At 37.1% G+C, this 24235-nt stretch overlaps 1 protein-coding gene across 3 annotated transcripts in view; it reads left to right on the top strand.

The window, feature by feature from the left end:
- Tsc1 (tuberous sclerosis 1 protein hamartin) overlaps positions 1-24235 on the top strand; it is a 442531-nt gene that overhangs the window by 237909 nt on the left and 180387 nt on the right. The window lies entirely within an intron of this gene.

Below are 24235 nucleotides of genomic sequence, written 5' to 3'. Positions count from 1 at the left end.
TTACAGAGTTTGTCATGTTTATTAATATTACCATTAATGATTTTATGTGTTTCAGATTTAAAGTCCCATCTGATTCATGAAAAAACCTGAAAGATTTTAAAATTCAACCTAACTATTCAATCCACTCTTTCGATGCAGTAAATATTTACTCAAGCATCTTGATATCTGTGTTATTCAACATTCTCGCTGCTAACTGGCAAGCAAAACTGAACAATCCTGAGGCTAACGGCTTGCTTCCCAAAGGTGCAACTTATCCTGTGAAGTTCAGCTGTTCAAGGCCTTTTCCCGTTATCACACAACTGTAGCGAGGGCTCTTTCTTAACTGAGTTAGAAATCATGTTCCTTTCACAAAGGATGACAAACAACATTTTCAGGGCTAGGAAAAATGTGGTTGTACTGAGTGGTAATAACATGTGACGTGATAAGTGAGGTATTTTTATATAGATTTAATATGATGAAAATAGGGACTTCAAATTTATGGAGGGCTAAGCAGGAAAATGTATTAATGAGGAACGCACTAACGAGGTTTCACTGTATTTATTTTTAGTATAAATTTTTCTAAGCTTTTATTAAATGTTCTTAGCTAAGATAGCAATATTGTCTGCAAAGCGGATACTGTGCACCTGAATACCATTAAAATTCACACCTAGTATGCCCTTTCATTTCTCTTAACTGCATTTTGTATGAACAGATTAAAGAGATATAGTGACAGTGGGCAGCATTGTCATACTCAGCTTCTAATTTTTGCTTGACTGGAAAGACAGGCACTTTACTCTGAATGTTCTATAATTCAAACAATTTCATGCATTTCATTTTTGGGGAGTGTAATTGTTGTAGTTTTAATAAAATCAGTTGGCAAGTTTCTTTGTTCATAGCATTCAATAATCACTTCAAACAAACCGTTTTTCATGGTATCTGTTATGGATTTTCCATGGTTTACAGAGGTGTAAGAAGGTGCGGGCATGAATGGGTGGACAGAGAAAAGATCAAAGTATAATTTAAAACTCTAAAGTTTGAAATTTTATTTCTTCCTCCCCACCCTTTTTTTTTTTTCTGAATTGAAACTTAGATGAACATCACCAAATAACAATTGGATAAAGGTGAGTTCGTCAGGTCTAGTAACGATGACGGCCCTATAACAATCCGATACACAATAATTTGGAGAAAGAGCTAGTAGTTCCAAGGTTACATAGTTCAAAAGAGCATCTATGCTCCACACAATTACCCTCTAGGAGACTACTCTCCAAATTTACTACAATCAAGCCTCTCCAAGGCACAATCTAAGATTTAACACTAGATCAATACAACAGTTTTCACTGTCTTACTGGCTGGACAGTCTGTGTTACACTTCAATATGGATAGTTAACATTTAACAGAGGCAATAATTGCCCATTCTACATGGCCTTAGCGAAAAAAGAAGAGGATTAAGCATCGGCTGTAAACCAAAATGCTAGGAGGCGAACCCTTGCACTCCTTTGAAATTACACACTGAAACACTTAAAACCCTATGTAGGCGTATGGCCCGAAGTTACAGAGGCTAAGCCTATGCTGCAGAGGAGACTAGATGGACAAAAGTTAAGTTCCAAAAGAAGTGATAAAATTTAAATTTTACAAAATCTTAGTTACCCCAAAACCAAGTTGAATGAGAATTAAGAGGGTTAACACTCTTTATTCCCTAAGTTGGAATAAAGTCCTGAGACTTTCCGGAAAATACATTGAAAAGATAGAGATTTGCATTAAGAAAGAACTTTGAAATATTCCTCAGAAGTCAGCGTTCTGAGACTATCGCATGATTAAAAGATGTCTGCCATTACCTTGAGCTGGTGGGCCATCTCATGACACACTATGAACACACTCTAAACCTCTTGACGGGAGCGATGGAAAAGACCACATGGCCCAAAAGGTCCCAGCTTTTATAGCGGAGAGGAAGATTCCAGAACTCTCTGGGCCGAAGCCCAGTACACATCCTCAATTTTGATTAGCTAATTTAATAAATATTCAAAATTTGTGATTGGTCCATAAATTAGATGAAGAAGGAACTCAAAAACAATCTACAAAAATTTCAGTTCTGTAAACCGAGAAACTACAAATTTCTTCGAAAATTGTTATCTTCTCACCGGAGAGGGCACATACGTTGACATAGACACACCTGAAGATAAAGTTTGAAACTTCTTCTGATATAAGGTTCATTGTTCATATAACAGATGGACTTCTAAAAGGCGCTCAAGTTTAAATGAATAGAGTAGGTGTACCTCCGGTACACTATCACAGTTTTTCAAGAGATCTGCTGGAATGGCATCCATACCAGTGGCCTGCTGAAAACCGTAGTAGTAGTTAGTAGAATGTACAGCCAATAACTTGATTATTAGAACTTATTTAATAGTGGTCAATTTACCAAAACATTTATTTGAATTTCACATTTGAAGTTTTATGTTTCTTCTATATTATCGTTATATATTTTAATGTGCGTTTTATATCTTGTGATAATGTATACATTAAAGGATTTTAATGTTTGTACATTCATTGTATAACTTGCCAATGTTTAGAATTATAAGGTTGAGGATGACCCCTGGTTGGTTTGAAACCGGTCCCTTAAATAGTGAAAAGATCTAAAATCTCTGTTGCTTTACTTATAGTATATTGAAAGTTGGATAACGTCATATCTATTCTCCCATGTATATCTATTCTTTTTCTTAAAATTTATATCTATTTAGTTTTATTAAAATTCTAAAACTGACTACGAGTAGTGAAATAAAATTGTATTAATAGTTATTTATTGTATATTGTAAATATTATTTCAAATTTCTGTCAATAATATTTACTATCTATTACAGTTTGTGGATTTGTTATAATAATAATTCAATTTGAATTTATAAATATAATGTCTTAATTTGGATAGAAATACATAAAAGTAAAATATTACATTAAAAATGAAAAAATAATCAATCGTAATAACAAAATATAAGTCATCATTAAACAAACATGAAAATAGAAACATTGTATTTACATACCAATACATGCTTCAGTATTGCTCATTGATGTGGAAGGAACATTGCAGAAATCAACTGGCTTTGAACTCTCTTCTATAATGCACTTTTGATTTTTTTCACCACTTCAGTAATCTTTCTTCCTCTAGAAAACATGCTTGCTGTTCAACATCACTCTGAACGATATTATTGCACAGCTGACAATATGTGTATATCATTTCTTTTCCAGCACAACGAAGGATTGAGGTAATTACCATAATTGTTTTTCAAAGATTATGCCAAGAATAATTTAATGTTACGGTACATGCACGTCTGTTGCATATCTAAGAAAAGAAAAACATAGTCCACACTTCAAGACAAAACAGCGGATCTGTACATATGCTTTTATGACATTCAACACAGTAGTGTTCTGTATGGAGCCAAAATAACGTACTGGTTGATATGTTGCTGTGACATCTAATAATAACAAAGATTTGTAGATATGCCACATGCTATTTCTGTAATGTTTAAAGATAGATGTTCTATTGTTTTGTTATTAAATACATTGGTTACCCAGGTCAACAGTGATGTAGATACGTCAAAACACCCAACTTTCTAGATACGCTCCTATGACTAGGGCACGGATTAATAGGCTATTAAAATGCTTAAAATAGGCACTGAAGTTACAAGAAACAGGCACGTGAAAAGGCTCAAAAAATTCAACAAATAATAGGCTCTTTAAAAGACGCTAAATTACATAAAAAGTATGAAAAAGGAACTGGTACTAAATGAGACAAAATAGATGATTGTAACACTTATTTTTCAATTCACAGTATACTTAAGTACTCCATCCAAGACACACTCCGCATACTGTAACTTTTATTACAATGATTTTTATCATATATTTTTCAAGATTTTTTGACAACAATTTCATGTTGCTCCAGAAAAACTTTGGAGTTTCTGAATCTCCTTCTAAAATAGAAAAGGTAGCTGAAATATTTTTCCATCCTAATTATATTTAAGCACACACTATAGAGTTCACTGCTTGGCCTATGCTGCCTGGCACTTCCTCTAAAGTTTTGGCAGTCTGCCTGACAGTGTTAACTGTTTTCACCAGCAGTTTGTTTCTTGCCTGTAACTCTGTGAGGAGCCTGGGATTGCAGAGAAGTGGCACTTGATGTAGCCCAAATCAGCTTGCACGTTTTCTGCCGATTGTGCCACCTTGGCATCCTTCACAGAAGCTGCTTCAGAGTCATCAAATTCCTCGATTATCTGAAAAATTAACACATGAATTTTAGACACAACGCATTCATATGTATTTTCTTAAATTATTTCATTGAAATGTTTTACTTTGCATTTGGCATGTTTTAGCTTTTAATATTTATATTATTGCACTTGCATATGTTTGAGTATTATAAACCATTCAAATTAGATACATACATACATACATACATACATACATACATACATACATACATACATACATACATACATACATACATACATACATACATACATACATACATACATACATACATACATACATTATCATTATAGACCATTTAGCCTTTCAGTGTTCCGTCTGCAAGCCTCTGCAAATTTACTAAACGTGGCCCACAATCCTCTATTTGCAACTAGTGCTGTGGCCTCATTTAGTTCCATACCTCTTTATCTTTAAATCGTTTGAAACAGAGTCTAACCATCGTTGTCTCGTTCTCCCTGTACTTCTCTCACCCTCCATAAGAGAGTCCATTATTCTCCTAGGTAACCTATCCTCCTCCATTCGCCTCACATGACCCCACCACCGAAGCCGGTATATGCGTACAGTTTCATCCATCAAATTCATTCTTACCTTAGCCTTTATCTCCTCATTCCAAGTACCCTCCTTCCATTGATCTCACCTATTTGTACCAGCAATCATTCTTGCTACTTTCTTGTCTGTTACTTCTAACTTACGAATAAGATAACCTGAGTCCACCCAGCTTCCACTCCCATAAAGCAAAGTTGGTCTGAAAACAGACCAATGTAAAGGTAGTTTCATCCGGGAGCAGACTTCCCTCTTATAGAACACTGTTGATCGCAACTGCGAGCTCACGGCATTAGCTTTGCTACACCTTGATCAATCTCGGTTACTATACTACCATCCTGGCAGAACACACAACCTAAATACTTAAAATTATCTGCCTGTTCCAGCTTTGTATCGCCAATCTAACATTCAATTCTGTTGAATTTATTACCTACTGACATCAATTTAGTCTTCGAAAGGCTAATTTTCATACCATACTCATTGCACTTACTTCAAGTTCCAAAATATTAGGCTGCAGGCTTTCAGCACAATCTGCCATAAAGACAAAGTCGTCAGCATAGGCCAGACTGCTTACCACATTTCCACTAACTGAATCCCTCCCTGCCACTGTATACCTCTCAGGAGATGATCCATTTAAACTATGAACAGCAGAGCTGAAAGATTACAGCCTTGTCTAACCCCAGTTAGTACTCTGAACCAAGAACTCTTTCTACCATCAATTCTCACTGAAGCCCAATTGTACATATAAATGCCTTTGATTTTTAATAATCTATCTTTAATTCCATAGTCCCCCAGTATGGCGAACATCTCTTCCCTTGGTGCCTTGTCATATGCTTTCTCTACATCTACAAAACATAAACACAGCTGTCCATTCCTCTCATAACATTTTTCAATTACCCGACATACTGAAAATCTGAGCCTGACAGCCCCTCTGTGGTCTGAAACCACACTGGTTTTCATTCAACTTCCTCTCAACCACTGATCGCACCCTCCCTTCCATGATGCCAGTGAATACTTTGCCTGGTATACTAATCATTGATATATCTCGATAGTTGTTGCAGTCCTTCCCGTTCCCTTGCTTATAGACAGGTGCAATTACTGCTGTTATCAAATCTGAAGGTACCTTACCAACACCTCATGCTAATCTTACTACTCTGTGAAGCTAATTCATCCCTGCCTTCACACTATACTTCACCATTTCAGGTCTAAATTAATTTATTCCTGCTGCTTTATGACAATGGAATTTATTTACCATCCTTTCCACTTCCTCAAGTGTAATGTCACCAACATCATTTTCGTCCTCCCCATGAGGTTGGTTGTTCACAATATAACCAGGAAGATTTCCTTTTACGCTGAGAAGGTTTTAAGAATATTCCCTCCACCTCTCCAGTGATCCAGTGATTCCCTGGGATCTATTATGAGTTCACCTGAATTCCCCAAAACACTGTTCAATTCCTTTTCCCCTCCCTTTCTAAGATTGTTTATTAATGTACAGAAAGATTTCCCTGCTGCTTGACATAGCCTTCCCAGGTTATTACCAAAATCTTCCCAAGACTTCTGTTTGGACTCAACAACTATTAGTTTCGCTTTGTTTCTTTCATCTATGTACAATTCCCTATCTGCATCGACCCTTGTTGGAACCATTTCTGATAAGCCTTCTTTTTACGTTTACAAGCTGCTCTCACTTCATCATTCCACCAAGATGTTGGCTTTTCTCTATCTTTACACACAGTCGCGGCTAGGCATTCCCTTGCTGTTTCTGCTATGGCATCGCTGTATGCCACCCATTCTCTTTCTATATCCTGAACCTGTTTACTGTCCACTGTTCAAAACTTCTCACTAATCATATCCATGTACTTCTAATTTCCTCGTCCTAGAGATTTTCTACCCTTATTCGTTTGCAGATTCACTTTCTCTATCCTAGGCCTAGAGATACCTAGTTCACTACAGATCAGATAGTGGTCTGTATCATCGATTAGTCCCCAAAAAACCCATACATTCCTAAAAGACTTACTGAATTCAAAGTTGATTTATAGTCTGTTATGGATCTGGTACCCATAGCTTCCCATGTGTAGCAGTGAATAGCCTTATACTTGAAGAACGTATTCGTAACTGCTAAACCCATACTAGCGCAGAAGTCCAGCAAACGCTTCCCATTCCCTTTAGCTTCCATATCTTCCCCACATTTACCAATCCCCCTTTCGTATCCTTCAATTCTATTTCCAACTCTCGCATTGAAATTGCCCATTAGCACTATCCTATCCTTGCTGTTGACCCTGACTACGATGTCACTCAATGCTTCATAAAACTTGTCAACTTCATCCTCATCTACACCCTCACATGGTGAATACACTGAGACAATTCTCGTCCTAATTCCTCCAACTGCCAAATCTACCCAGATCATTCGCTCATGTATGTGCCTAATAGAAACAATGCTGCGTGCAATGGTATTCCTGATAATCAGCCCTACCCCAAACTCTGCCCTTCCCTTTTTAACACCCATCAAGTACACTTTATAGTCTCCTATCTCTTCCTCGTTATCACTCATTACCCGAATATCACTTTCTCCTAGCACATTCAGGTGCATCCTCTTTGCTGACTCAGTCAGTTCTACTTTCTTTCTTCCATAAGCCCGATTAATATTGATAGCTCCCCATCGAATTCAATTTTGTTCGCCAAGTTGTTTACAAGGAGTCCCTCGCCTGTCGAATGGGAGTGAAGCTCTGTTACTCCCATACATTTAAAAAATGAGTTTAATGATCATCAGTATGCGGGCCCATGACTATGAATACTGCTTAAAATTGAAATTTGCTACACTACCAAAACAAATAGTAAGTCACACGCAAGGACACACGTACAAAGAAAATAGTGGCTCCAACTGCGAATTAAAATTGCACAAATTAACCAACCAAGATTCAATTATAATAAAATAATAGTGGAAAGCAATCCCAACTAAATGAAGTATATCAAGGGAAAATACTATAAATGTTCCCACATAATAACAGAACACCAAAGCACACCACAGGAGCAACCATTTACTGACGCCAAGCCATCATCAAAGTCATCAAAGCCCCAAAATTTAAAATGTGTCCATCAGATAAGATAAGAGGAGATGACCCATTACATAACAATAATCAAAGGCAAGGAATCCCAAACAATGAGTAGTATTGTCGTTCTCTATATGCGATTTTCTATTTTACGCAATAAAAATATCACACGAGAACACTTTTACGTATTTCTAAAAAAAAACTTTATTATCGCTACGAACTTATCCTGTCAGATCAAGAAAAACAATCACTCGTCACAAAAACAATCTACAAAGAAAAAATATGCATGTTTCACATCAGAGACCTAATGGTGCAGTTCCCTGACGCCATATTGGAAGTCTGTGTGTCCGTATGTCCGCACGTTATACGTCCATGGACACGAAACATAAATATAACAACATAATACTTTCGGCTCATCATAAAACTTCAAAATACGAGTATTGAAGGTTTTATCATAATTAGGATACCTGTCCTACGACAGTATGTGACAAGAAAATGTAAACAATGGCATATATTAAACTAAATATCGACCAGCAAATTTCAATTTTTCACAGACTTGACGTTATTAAAAATAATAATAATTATTATTATTTATCCAGTAGGTGATAGTATGAAATTACGCTAGCTTTTGTTAAACAGTTCGCCTACAGCTTAGATAATTTAGAATCAAGGAGGCTTTGGATTACGCTAGGATACGTACATGAGGTGTCATCACTTTAAGTCCCTAACAATGCAAATAACGAACACATCCAAATAATTAGCCGAGAAGGCAATAGCAACACAGTTAGAAGGCAAATTCAAACAACGAAGAAAAATTTTGGAGCAAAATCCACACCAAAATAAATAACAGAATAATAATAATAAAAATAAACATCACGGCAATGATAATAATAATCTCAACGTATGAGTAGGCAAACAAAGTACGAACGATAACACAGTAAGTTACAACTCGCACAAAATACAACCTCATAGATTCATAACTAGCGATTCCAAATTCCCACACATTTCAGTTACATGCTTATTATTTTTTTTCCTACGGATTCAGTCCAAAGCCGAAACAAGATTTTGTTTACGAAGGTTTATACAGTGCCGAAAGGGTGCATTTGTGATGTTGGTCAAATCTACGATAAGATCACACACTTTTATTGCAGGGTCGTACAAGATCGCTGGAATTATTTATAATTTACAGTACTTACTTGAGTCGAGGTATCCAATATAAGAACTCGCATTACTATTACAAGAGGCATGTCAGTAAACGGCTAACACGCGCGCGCGCGAAGTTTTCTTCTTACACTAGTGCAATAAATATGGGTTGGAGCACACTGAGAAACATTCAAAAGAGTAAAGAGCATAGCCCTAACGTCCTCACACTTATCCTGACGAGTAACACTCCATTACTAGCACTCTCCGATTACACCAAGATGTCTTTTTACGAGTGCGGCTAAACACAGCCATGTTGAATGCTCGAACACAACAGACAGACTGCTCCTCACTCACACAGACAAGGCGGAAGTCACCAGCTTCCAGCATTCAAAGTTCACACCGCGCAAACACATGGCACTCGATCGATAATCCAGCGAATCAGATTAATCCAGCAAATACGTAATAATAGGGGATATAGTTTTTGAATTAAATGTGCATGGTAAACTCCACAATTAGACGACAGGTCCAAACAATGAGCGATAATGTTAGATAACGTCTCGATACACAAGTAGACATACCAAATAAATAAATAAATAAATAAATAAATAAATACTCGTAGATGTTTTCGTGTTACAATTACATTATGCCAAATAAATATTTGTTGCCATTTTCACATTACAGTTCCTCCCCTCCCGAAGCCAGAACACAGGAGAGGCACAAGTCCAAAAGAATGGATGGCATGCCATATGGCATAATTTCAATGTCCAAACCAAATTTTCATACGTTGAATTCAGGAAGAGACAAACCAAATTTTTCAAGTCTAAATAACAAGAAATGGTCTTGCTTGGTTGCAGGAATGTTGACCTTCACACAAAACCTACCTACCACCAACACCTATTAGTCCTATGCCGCACAATTAAATCAAGCAATGTAATTTCCAGCACGTTGATCGTGTGATGACGCAAGGTGTTATGTGCCCTTGTATGTAAAGCACGATGGGTTTAGCATGTATTTGCTCTGTGCACATTATTTTAATTCAACATTCAATATATGAAACTTCTCAAGACCTTCACACAATCAATGATGTACAAAATACATCACAAGATTTGATTGTACGGCATTGGACTATTATGTGTCTCAAACCACACCGAGTTCATTTTAATGTAACAATTCTATTTGTGAAAATGAAGTACTATGTTAGGTATCTTTATATGTATAAAATTTATTATGTACTTGCTCTTTTAGTGATTTAGGCTGATGATGACATTTGTATATGGTGAAACCGGTCCCATAAATAAATAAAAAAATAAATGTTGTAGACATCTTGTGCTACTTATATTTGTACTGAAAAGGTGGAACTTTACTGGAATCTTAACTTTGTGATCTCAGTTCAATACAGAACCATAATGAAGTTTTTTCTTTGAATTCCAGAAAGCGATGTCATATTTTGTTAACGGGGCTCACTGTAAGGGATGTATCAAACTGGGGCCTTATATACTTAGTTTTTGATCAGGTTGCAAGAGTGATGAGTTAATGATTTATTCATACTGGAATTTATTACAGATCGTTCATGTAATAAAATTTCATCATTAAAGGTTACACCTTCCCCCACCCCCTTCTCGTCAATTGAGGATATTGATATATCACTCATTGTAGCAAGTGCTGTTTAACATTTGCTATTGCATTCAATTTTTGTGGATTCAGGTTGAGGCCAGATCATGTTTATCATAATTACAGTAGAGTTTTCATCTTTGGATACCAGGTGAGTATCATTGCCAAAGCCCAGTGCTGCCAAATTTTCAAGATCATTCACAAGTGTATATTCAAGTTATTCTTCTTTTTTCTTCTTCTTGGTAGTTGCTTTACGTCGCACCAACACAGATAGGTCTTTTGGCATTCAAGTTCAGAGGCAATTTCATTATCATTCATCTCCCTTAATATAATAATACCAGCATTAACAGAGATAATAAGGGTTACTCCTCTACAGATATGTTGCATGCGCTTGGTTCGTGTCACTACATCAGTTTAACATTGACTGTGTTGTTTGTCGTAAGTTATAGTACTGAGGATCGTGAATGTGGAGGAATTGGTTTTGTGTTCAAAATAAAGTCTAGAAGTTTGCAGCCAATTGTATCAAATGTTTCTTTGTACATCAAGGAATTGTCATGAAGTGGGATGCTCTGGTACTATTTTGTAACGAACGGTATAGGCAGAGGGTTGTTAATATATATATATTGGTTATTGCAAAATATAATGTAGATGTTGATCCCAAGTCATCAGTATAAAGTTTTGCTTGTAAAAAGCTTGGCATTAGTAACCTCAAGACAGTGTAAACCTAGAAATATTAACCTCAAATATGCAGGTAAACAAACAACAGAACGATAGTGGAAACATAGGCTAGGACTACTGGGCACTGGAGATCAGAGGTGGATAGTACAAAGAGATGAAGGTATACATGCAAAGGACTTTAAAAAAAAAAAAGATTGGTGTAAAAAATCGTACCTAACTATTCCAAGTACGATATCTTGAGTAATAAAGGACATGGTCAGGGAAATGTGATCTCCAAACAGGGATAAGGCTGCAGAATAGCATCAAACATTTAACAAAACTCAAGTATGAATATATTAATAATTTCATATACATGCTTTGCCTGGTAAAAGGGGCTACTTCAGGTACAATGTTGAACAGAAGAGAAATTACCAGGTGAGTTGGCCGTGCAGTTAGGGGCATACGGCTGTGAGCTTGCATCCGGGAGATAGTGGGTTCAAACCCCGCTGTTGGCAGCTCTGAAGACTGTTTTCCGTTGTTTCCCATTTTCACACTAGGCAAATGCTGCGGCTGTACCTTAATTAAGGGCATGGCTACTTCCTTTCCACTCCAAGCCCTTTCCTCTCCCCATCATCTCCATAAGAGCTATCTATGTCAGTACGACATAAAAGCAAGTTCTAGAAGAGAAATTTGGCATGAATGCCACAAGAATATTACAGGGGTATAATAAGGGATGATAAATGTCCAAAGAAAGTTGAAAACATCTGTTGCTTTTGTCGATCTCACTGCTGCATTTGATACCGTGTGGAGGGAAGGTATGGTCTATAAACTTCTCCAGCTCCATACCATGCAGAAAGCAAGACTTACTAACAATATGCTGAGTGATAGGAGGCTTCAGGGCATCATCGGGAACAATGTGGGCAAGGAGAGGAAGCTTAAAAATGGTTTGCCTCAAGGTTCAGTCCTATCGCCACTCCTTGGAGTAACCTTAGATCAAACATTAACCTACAAGCAAAATCTGCTGAACTCCACACAGAAACTGAAAACGCATAACATCATTCATAAGCTTTGTGGAACTACCTGGGGTTCTTCGGCAAGCATTTTACGGTCTTCAGCTTTAGACTTGGTGTATTCAAGTGCTGAATACTGTGTTCCAGTATGGATGAACAGTCATCACACAAGACTTATTGATAATTGAATTCCATTATGCGCATAATAACTGGCACAATTCGATCTACGCCAACTCATTGGCTCCTGCTTTTATCTGGCAAAATGCCATCTGATTTACACAGATCCTCTGCTCTCATCAAGGAATTTAATAAAATCTTAAGGAACTGCAATCTACTACAGAGTGGAAAAGATGGTGGGAAGCAGCAACGGAGATGCACCTGCACAGTATGTTCTCGAATGCCAAACTTCCAAATGGATTCCAGCTATCACGTAAAACATGGTCTGCTCTGAACAGAATAAGAACAGGCCATGGCAGATGCAGAGACATGTTGTTTAAATGGAACAAGTTGCCGACAGCCGCGTGTGACTGCGGAGCTGCACGACAAACCATACACCATATTGACAGAGTGTGAAACGCGGGCATACACAGGCAGCAAAGTTAATTTTCTGATGGTAACTCCAGAAGCAATACAGTGGATCAATGATCTTGACATTCAGTTGTAAGGAGTCTTTTCCGGTTCATTGTTTTCTTGTATGTAAATATGTATATAATTTATTTTTGTACTCAACTTGATTGTATGGGCCATATGCTAAATAAAATAACTTCCAGACTAAAATAGCAATTTTACAATACCTTCACAAAATATCTCTTAGAGCACCTTCCCAACCACATATATTCTAATTTACACCATCTGGCAAGGAGAAATCAATACATAGAAGTTTTTTTTTTAAATATTACATTGATGCCAACAGAGTTTAAGGTTAAATGAGAAAGAACACCAAAAAAGAAGGGAAAACAAATTGGGGAACATGGAAAGTAGATAGATAAGAAAGTCGCCGAGCGAGTTGGCCATGTGGTACCTGTGAGCTTACATTCAGGAGATAGTGGGTTCGAACCAAACTGTCAGCAGCCATAAATATGGTTTTCCATGGTTTCCCATTTTCACACCAGACAAATGCCGGGGCTGTACCTTAATTAAGGCCACATCCTATTTCTTCCCACTCCTAGCCCTGTCCTGTCCCACTGTCACCATAAGATTTATTTGTGTCGGTGTGACATTAAACCAATTGAAAAAAAAAAAGTTAATAAAGTCTAGTAACAAGAGGTAGCTGCGTTGTACACTTTAGATCTCCACTGCTCAGTTTATGGTAAAAGGCACACTAAGTGCTGTACACAAAGTTCGCATTGAAGCAAATGGCTCTAAAGGCATTGCAAGTATGTCCAAAATGATTCGTTAAGCAATAATCCTCCCATATTAAATTTTCATTTTGTTTCAACGAGGAATTGTCAATCGCTATTCCCTTCCAAAGAGGAATGAAAGAAAAATCCTTTTGATTATAAGGTGTGATATAAATGTTCATACATTATGGTCTTTCCTGTTGCCTGGCAGTCCTGAGTGCACAAGTCTATTTTGACTGGAGACCTGCACGTTGGGGAAAACGTCCTCCCTCTCCAACAGGCTGAAGATCCGTCTCGAGTATTCACACAAGGCCATATATGTGTGTGTTGGAGAGAGTAGAATGAAGGGAAGGTTGTCACACATACACACACATTGAGAACATGCTGGAAGTTAGGAACTGAGATTCTTGCAGAAATAACATCATCTGGTGCTGGTACAGAAGATCAGCTGGGAGTATTTCTGCACTTGTTCCGGAGTGCGGAGGCAGAACGCCAGAAAGAAGTGAGCATTATTTGATGATGAGGGCAGAGGTGAGTAGAGTCAGTTTCAGAATGTAAAGCAGCAGTCTTTTACATTTTGTCTGTGCATCTTGATGGCAGCTGTTTACGAGTGAAGAGTTAATGAATAACCAGGCATTGAAACAAAAGGTCTTTGCTGTTCTGATAAATCTATGTATGATGTAGCTCCCACTGTGGATGAGTGGTAGAGTGTTGGCCTCCAGATCCCAAGATTGCGGGTTCAAAGATGGCAGACATAGTTGGATTTTTGAAGAGCAGAAAGAAGTAGATTGGACACTCCATCTTGTGCAATATTAGCATTGCACCAGCCGTACTGTCGCTTGCTGGCACGAAGAAACATTTAATTTTTCGGACAACTAATCAGGACACCAGAGAATAGGATCATCAGGAGAATAATAGAAAAATTATGGAATAGTAAGTGCAACATTAAGTGGATTACAGAAATCAAAGAAGATATGGATGAACTACAAATTACAGTGGAAGACCTAAGAAACAAAACAGACAAAATCAAGAAACTCAGACAAACAAACCAGACTGCAAATCAGAATCAACAAACAGACAATAGGAAGGGTGATTTCCAATTAAGAAAGAAGGATAAGATCAGAGAGAATGAAGAAGTACTGGGCTGACAGGAAACTGAAAAATTCTTTGTATAAAGTTGGTTAGAGTGGTCCAATGAAGGCCATAAAATGTAAATAATAATAAATAAGGTATTGTTTAATTAATGAAACAAGTGAATTAAAATACATTAATGAGAAAGACATCCTCTCTATTAAAATGAAAGTAACTAATTAAAATCAATTAATAATTAATAAATTAAAGACTTAATGATGGCTTTAGTGAACAAGATGTAACAGGACCATGGTCCTGATTCTTAAAACTAGCCACAAACCTGTTACACAGGCGTAGCAGGGGGAGAGGTGATACTCCCATGTGGCGCGTCCCAGGTGGCGGATAGGGGGTGGGGTCCTAACCGGCTTGCCAGCGGACTTGAGGGAAATAAAATACCTCTCGCGGACCAAACATACAACCCCCTGTGGGTGGGGAAGGCAGACGAAGAATACACCCACGGTATACCCTGCTTGTCGTAAGAGGCGACTAAAAGGGGCGACCAAGGGATGATTGTCTTGCAACCATGAAACTACTTGTGATTAGTACCACCACGCGGAGATCATCATGGGTCGCTTTTACTTGCGCATAGTACCACTATATTATGTACCAAATAGGTTTGTGATTTGTAGCAAACAGGAGCACCGTGCGGTGAGCTTTTGCAGTACCTGTGATTAGTACCACCGTATGAGCGGGACCATGGGATGATAGCTACCATGGTTCTGCCTTGCCTATGATTAGTACCCACTATATGAAGAACACCATGGGATAGGGGAAGGTCTCTGTGGTTAATACTCGTATGTGCTGAACACCGTAGGGTTGCGTTGCCTGTAAATGGCGCCGCAATGTGAGAAAAACCATAGGTCTGTAGTATATGTCAAATTTCATAACCTGTGAGTAGTACCATAATGTGTGGCATACCGCGAGTCTCTGTTACTTTTGATTACTACTGCAGCATGACAAATGCCATGGTTCTACATTCCTAGCGATAAGTACCATTATGAGGGGCCGATAACTTTGGATTTTGGATCCGCTTTAGACTGCAAGCATCATCAATTCAGTGTTATGCTATAGCAGCAGTCCCTTGGTCAGTAATCATATTGTTTTACATCAGAATCTGTGAATGTAAGGCATTGCGGGTCGCATCCACTGATTGTTTTAAATTCATCTCCATCCATTCATTCTTCGTCCTCATGTTTTGAATTCTGGTCAGTGGAGAATTTTGGACTTTTAATTTGTCATTCCATTTCGTCTCATATCGAACCATTAGGGGCCGATGACCTCGATGTTAGGCCCCGTTAAACAGCAAGCATCATCATCATCATCTTAAAACTAGCTGTAAATCTTCAGTGAATTTTTTAAAAAGAGTATTTCCTTCTTTAAAATTCACCTCGACATTACATTTAATTCAAGGATTTCACCATTTATTTCTTTTTCCTTTTCCTTACACCAGTCGACTCAAATAACCACGTTATTCAAAGATATGACCTTCATTGATGTTTCCGTATTGAACTGAGATCACAGAGATGAGAAATCTATTAGGTTCAACCTTTTCAATACTAATCATGTGTTGATGTTACTAATAACTTTTATTTAACATGGTACCAGTTTCGACATTTAAAATGTCATCAACAGCATAATAATTAAATCTGGCGCAGTGACACATTGAAGTATGCATATAGTCTCTCACTATTCAAAGAATAAAAGAATGTTCTTTGATATGTAGTCTTTGAGCATCCGTTCAATAGAAGGCTCCTACAGGCTTCCAAAGTAAAGAGTCATTTAAAACACTCACACATGCTATGCGTCAACCAGAATGTCGAGAACTTATTGGAATCAATTGGTATGTAATTTATGCCTGATAACATTTTTACACTGATGTATATGCAATCAGTCAGTGTTAAAAGACATTAGTCTTGTGAGATATAAAATGTGATATGTGGTAGGTCTGGAGGGGAGAAGGCGGATGTGGGAAGGGGGGGGGGAGGGGGGAAGAAAAAGATCTTGTTAGGGGAGTAGTAGGTTTAAGGTCAGTCTTGTGAATAGTGTGGTGGGTTTTTTTAACGTGATAGGGTACTATGTATCACGCTGAATATTGACCTTCTATTCGGAAGTGAGAGACTATATGCATACTTCAATGTGTCACTGCGCCAGATTTATGGCGACGTTGGGATAGGAAGGGCCTAGGAATTGGAAGGAAGCGGCCGTGGCCTTAATTAAGGTACAGCCCCGGCATTTGCTTGGTGTGAAAATGGGAAACCACGGAAAACCATCTTCAGGGCTGCCGACAGTGGGGCTCGAACCCACTATCCCCCAATTACTGGATACTGGCCGCACTTAAGCGACTGCAGCTATCGAGCTCAGTGATTTAATTCTTATGCCGTTGCTCTTCTGTTATGGCAATTTATCTTAATACATGGTGTGAATGGATGGTTAAAGACTTTTAATGAACATATTTCAATGTGTATCCACAATAGTTTTGATTATTATGTCATTGCTTATATATTTGTGGTTTATTTTATGGCTGATGATGACATTTTAAATGTCAAAACCGGTCCCATGTTAAGTAAAAGTTATTAGTAACATCAACACGTAATTAGTATTGAATAGGTTGAACCTAATAGATTTCTCATCTCTGTCAAATAACCACCACGGAGGTTTCGCCAGGGGTCAGATCCCAAACTCACGTTTCAGAAAAGGAAAAATAACCTAATACGTATAACCTGTCCCAAAGACAGAACAAAAAGTGAACAAGAAATGGGAGGAAAATCAAACAAGTAACATTAAAGAAGGGATCACTTGCAAAATGTCATCAAGAAGCAAGATCAATACAGGTCAAATCATCTAGGTCACGCCCACTCGAATAAATGAAAATCAATCATCACCACCAAGGCTGCAGTTGCCATAGAAACGACAACACGCACATAAAGCCCAGAAGTGACCAATCACGAAATCAGAAATGACAATAGGATAAACCCAAAGAAGAAACTAAGTACAACAAGAAGTTAAATGCTTAAAGCAGCAATAAATAAAAATAAAGAAATACAAAAAGAATAGCACTTAATCCAAAACCCAAACAGAGATTTTGAGTCTCAGGCAAAATCTCACGTGGTCTCTATACCTTCAATAAATTAATACCTTTAAGTTGCTCAATACCATTAATGTTCAAATTAATGTCATCAGTACCATTTTTTTCAATTTCCCAATTTATAAATAATAATAATAATAATAATATATTATTACGAAGATGGATGTTGCAACATTACCAGCATACGATTTACAATCAAAACTCTTTAGGACGTATAAACTACGTTAATCGTAATAAAAAGCTTTACATCGTCGCCATAAGACCTATCTGTGTCGGTGCGACGTAAAGCCCCTAGCAAAAAAAAAAAAAAGCTTTACATTTTAGTCACAGTTAAAAAATTTAAGGGGACCGGAGATAGAACGAAGGCTATTGGCCGGTTTCTGGAACGACAGTTACCTGTAGATGCGTAGTTATCAGTGACTTAAGATGATATGTTCAAAATGAGTTTCCAAAACAACAGTTACCGTCTTCTTCACAGTTAACTGCGCAGTGACTGGTAACTGCAGCTAAAGCTGTGGTTACCTCTATGTTAGAACTGATTCCAACAAATACCGATGTGCAGCGCCATTTCATTACTGTTTCGTACAAGGTCTTGTATTAGTTTCGTATACATTAGTAAGTGATAATAATCTGATTATAATATATTCAGACATTCATTGTAGCGTGTACGTGCTTTCTTTTCTTTTCTACGTTACGGTAGATAGCCTGCGTTCATAGTATTGTAGGTGGTATTACGATACTAGTTCATATCAGCAAAATGGAATTATTATTATCTTCGTCTTCGTTGTAATCATCAAATTCTGTGTCGTTAGACAAAGAAGATTTGGCTGTTTTGGGTGCTCTACCAATGCCACGAGTGTTCAGGGCTTTGAAAAATCCATTCGATCACTTTAATGAAACCGAATTTCAGATGAGGTACAGGTTAAGAAAACAGACAGTGATAAGGTTAGAACATCAAATTGGTCAAAATATTAGACCTGAAACACACCGAAACCAGTCTGTAAGTTCATTAAATCAAATTCTGATTACCCTAATATTTCTAGCAACAGGAGCTTTCCAAATTTTGGTGATGACATTAACCTACATAAATCAACGACATGTCGCATATTGCAGAAGGTGCTCCCTCAAATTGCTGCTTTGCGGGACAAATTTATTTACATGCCAAGAAACCCAGTGGAAATTGCAGAAACGAAAAGAACCTTCCTTGCCATTTCTGGCTTTCCCTCTGTAATAGGATGCATTGATGGGACACACGTGAAGATTCAGTCTCCGGGTGGTGAAAATGCAGAACAGTATAGAAATAGAAAATCCTACTTTTCCTATAACGTTCAAGTAGTCTGCGATAAAAATCTGCGCATCATGGATATTGTTGCTCGCTGGCCAGGTTCAACCCATGACAGCACAATCTTCAGTGCATCTGCATTGAATCTCAGATTTGTTCGAGGAGAATTTCCAAACTCTTTTTTGCTTGCTGACAGTGCATACCAGCAGAAGAAATTCATTCTTACGCCGATTCTAAACCCTCAAAACAATGCGCAAGAACGATACAATTCAGCACATATACGAACAAGAAATTGCATTGAACGGTGCTTTGGAGTTCTTAAGAGACGTTTCCCTATCCTGGCTTTGCGATTTCGCACCAAACGACAAACAACTTTAACAGCAATAGTGGCAGCTGCTATATTACACAACTTAGCGATAGAAGAAAAAGAGGATATGCCGGTCATGGAAATGGATGCAGATTACGACGACCCAGTACCCACAGAAAACCTACCTGATAATGAGGGTAATTCTGTTCGTGCTGCAATTGTGGAAAGCATTTTCAGATAATGTAAATATGAAACATTTATATTCTAATATAAATTGATATATTAGACTATAGTTTATCACAAATTATAATGTATTGACATAGGCTAATTTTCAGATTAATATGACACGCAAAAAAGGAAAATAGTATTTGTTTTAGATTGTTCTTACATCATTTCAAATTGTTTTAATTTTATTTTGTAATCAATTTCCTTAATTTTAAATTCATATTCTTGTTTTTCCAACTCCTTAAGAGCACTCTTTTGAATGTCTAATATTTCACACTTTTTATTATGTTTTACTTCCTTCATTTCAAATTCCTTCTTTTTAATTATCGCAAGTTCTTCATCTATATCAGTTTTGGCTTTCTTTCTGTTTACAATGCTTTCACTGATGCTGTGGACATAATCTGATTTTCTTTTAGGTGCTGGTTTAGGCCTAGGGAGTGCTGGAGTCGACAACATTTCATTCACTACATGTACGTCCACCTTATCATTGGCTTCAGTCACTGATTCCACTTGGATGGTGTCATCTGTCCTAGCTGTTTCACTTACAACCTCCTCGGTACATAACGCCTCTACTGTAGACGTATCTTCGAATACGGGAACTGAATCATTAAACAAAAGAGAACTGGAATCAAATGGATTTTCATCTGGTTCAAATTGATCTTTCGGTGCACCTATAATCTTTAGATCTATTTCATCAGCCTTTGTTTCAGGAGTCCCACCACCAGTTAGTGAACACCCAATCTGAAATTAAAGAACATTCACCATTAATATTTACATTTATACTACATAATCAACATCTTAATTACTGGTGTGCATTTAATATAAGCCTGCTGAATAATAAATACAGATTTTTCATTGCTCTTTTAATTTTATATATCATTTAAAGGTGATGTGAGGTCTCATATACTCACACGAAATATAAAATATCTGGACTTCTTTAATTATAAATCTTGCAGGGAGCTGTAGTTTATGTTACCTTCTTATCGGTGTCAACACACTTCATACCCAAGGTCAGGGTTAGCTCACTACGATTAAAATTCTCAAGTGGACATCCAGAGCTCACGTCACCAGTTAGGAGAGTATTTTTGTCAATGCATGTTGCGTAGCCTGCGGAAGTAAAACATATCAAATGGCTGGTCCATTGCAGTTATTAAGATTACAAATCCTCAGTTCGGGGAGTATATTAGGGAACTACTATGAACAATATAGTGATAAGGCTAATTTCTTTCGGCTATTGTTGATTGCAGTTTGTAAGGCTTTCGTGTTGTTCAAGTTGCAGCCTGAAAGACCGGATAAAGTGGATTTCTTGAAGGGTTTGGGAGCTTATCAAGTAAAATTACATATAAAAGAAAAGTGCAAGTTGCCAGTTTGTTCGCAGTGTACTAAAAAAATTTGCACCAGTTACATCAAGAACGAATGAGTGTCACATCATCAGTGCGGGAATGATAGGTTCCAAAGTGTGCTACACATTTTCATTCATAGGATTATATTTGTTTACGCTCCTTTTGTTTTGAATCAGTGAAAAGTGATCTGTTTGGTAATTTGAAGAACATTTTTAGTGACGACAACAATCAAGGTGAAATTTACGAGGATGTCTACGTACTGTGAGTAACAAAGAAGGGAATATATATGTAATTTTTGCATTATTAGGTACTACATATATTCATATTATGAGAGATTATTACATACTGAATCCGATAAAATAATAGTAGTACTTGTATAAGATGCAGAATGTTTCTCATTGAACTCTATTTTTGTCACAAGTCTCAGAGACCTCACGTCACCAGTAAGATGATGTATCACTACTTACCCTGTCTTCGTTATTGTGCTTTCTTGCTTTCCTTTTCATAACGAAATACAGTTCTTTTAACTGTTTTGCACTCTGTCCTCCTGTCTGGCTGGATGCATTGAAGACTTTACATAAGTCCTCCCAAGAACTTTTTTTCTGAGCTGCTGTTGCCCCATCAGTCTTCTTATTCTCAATCACTTCTTTTCTTTGAAGAATGAGGTCTATTAACAAGTTCCTCTCGAAAGGACTGAAATTTTTTGCACGTTTAGAATTATCCGACATTTCCGTATTGTGTTGCACCAAATAGCTATCATTCACTGACTTCTTATAACCGCATTGCGATTGAGATGTCTGTGTACATGTTTGCCAACCAATTTTCATTCTAGAAAACTTCTGCTAGTAAAAGTAACTAGATATTACCAAAATAACCCTGAAACATTTGCGTAGAGACATCTATTGGAGGAAGAGAGATACTAAACATGACGGTAACTGTACTGTTTATTACCAGGGCTTATAAATCTTGATTTAAGTTTCCAGAAACTCATTAAAGTTAAGAGCGCAGTTAAAGTTACAAGGGCGTTTAGGTAACTCACAGGTAACTGTGGTGTACCAGAAACCGGCCATATGACTTTTTCCTTGAGATCCAAAAGATGCAAACAGTTCAGAATAGAAAACAAATATCCAGAAGTGCTATTTAACCAGTCCTGGGAGGAAGAATAAAATTAGAATCACGGTGAACTTACATGATGTCTTCAGCTTAGTAGTAACGCCTTGGCATCTGTAAGGCACTACTCACTCAGGTAAGATGAATGCAATAAGAATAAAGTAACAGGAGGACGCCTTCCAACAAACCAAAAAGTAAATGTTTCTGAGGGGAGAAAAGCCTTGTACCACCAGATTTTATTCCGGGTTCATAATGTAGGCCGAAGCCAGACACTTATGTGCCCACAAAACACATCTCACTCGCATCATGGCTGATTGTACACTCAACTCGGCAGGCTAGCTTACACCAAGCAGAAGACTGTCCAAGCATCTGCAAGCATTCTGATTGGTTGGAGAGGAAGCGAGCCCCAAGTTAGACTCAGGGCCCAAGAATATTACTCATGGCGAGTTAAATCCATAAGACATAAATATAAAACATAGCTCCTAGGGAGGAGAGTATGTAAATAAAAATTAGCAACGAGAAGTCCCACAGAAAACAGTTAAATCAAAGAAGGAATTAAATTCCAATAGACACAAATTTCTACAGCGATATTGCCGGTCCGAAAATATAGTGGGAGAGGCCCAAAATACGTCACTTAAGTGAAAGCATGCAAAAGATCTTTGGCAACATATTTGATGTCCACCTAAAAAAGTTCATTAAAAATCAGGTGTACACTAATTGTTACAATTCTTGTTTTATTTTCCACCTAAGTCAATACATAAATCACTAAATTGTGGTTAATGTCTAGTCCTTCCCAGCTATATTTTAATTTTATATTCTTCTTAATTATTGTTAACTAGTGGTAATATGTTATCGGTGTAAAATAATTTTAATGATCAAATTGTTTATATGAAAGTTCAATGTAAAGACTTAACCTTGAGATATTTGTTCAAATGAGGCTGGCGATGCTCGATATAACGAGCGAAATATGTCTCTGTTAGTGTTGCATTGTAATAAAAAGTCCTTCTAGAGACAATAAACATTTTTATGTATTGAATTAGGTGGAAAATAAAACATGAATTGTAACAATTAGTATTAAGTTCAATACAGGTAAGAAACATGAAAATAGTCTTATGCATCAGCTATACACTCCGAAGAGAGATTGATTTTTCTCTGCCATTTAGTAGGCCTAGAGTAAAACGCAACATCAAAATTGACAAGGCGGCAGCCAGATGGCATCAAATTAAAATGCCTGCACACTGTAGCTGAGGCCACATGTTGAGGATTATTATTATTATTATTATTATTATTATTATTATTATTATTATTATTATTATTATTTCTGGAATCAACTGAGAAGTCGCATGCTGATTCTAACTATCAAGGTTTTGCATCATCCCTTCGATCACAAGGTAGTTTGGAACATTGTTCTGGCTTTGATTAGTGTTACAAATGTTATCTTAAACTTTTTTATCTTTACCTCTTCAACATAGAGGGAACTAATGACTTAGGCTATTTTAGTTCCATAACCACTTTCGTAAAACTTGATTAGGCCCAGAAGAGCTGTCAATATTTATTCCTTTCATAGGCAGATAAACTTCTGCCTCACTAACAGGAGATTCGCCATTGACCTCATGGTTATCTTATCAGAACAATTGTAATCATCTAAACATTTGGGATTTTGAAAAGGATTCAAAAATACCTTCATTTCCTACGTTGCACCTTTTATTGTCAAAAGGATCAATAATATTCTGCTGCTTTCTTCCTTCTGTAATAACAATCGGTATTTGTTCTTTCTTGTGTGATCTTTCATCGTGACATATATTTATTTTTGCAGATAATCAGACTGTTCATTATTTGGGACCCAAACTTTCCTAGTCTGGTAATACTTCACAGCCAGTTGAGTAGGACATTTGCAATATGATGTGGCTTTGTGCAAAAATGAGAGATATTCATTTATTAGTATGCAAAATTGTGCACATCTTTACCTTGATATGTTAATATTAAAAGAATTTCTTTCCCATATTCTCCCACTTGACTGTCATCGTAGAGCAAAGATCGTGGCTCACCTGCTATGACCTCACTATACCTAGGATTTGGATATTTTAAAAAGATATTTTATGCCATAATACAGAAACATACATCAGTTATTTAATATTCAGTTGTTCCATTACACATATGGTTCATGGTGT

This window comes from Anabrus simplex, chromosome 1 (genome assembly GCF_040414725.1).
Source record: "Anabrus simplex isolate iqAnaSimp1 chromosome 1, ASM4041472v1, whole genome shotgun sequence".
NCBI lineage: Eukaryota > Metazoa > Arthropoda > Insecta > Orthoptera > Tettigoniidae > Anabrus > Anabrus simplex.
This window is presented reverse-complemented; position numbering and strand designations above follow the sequence as displayed.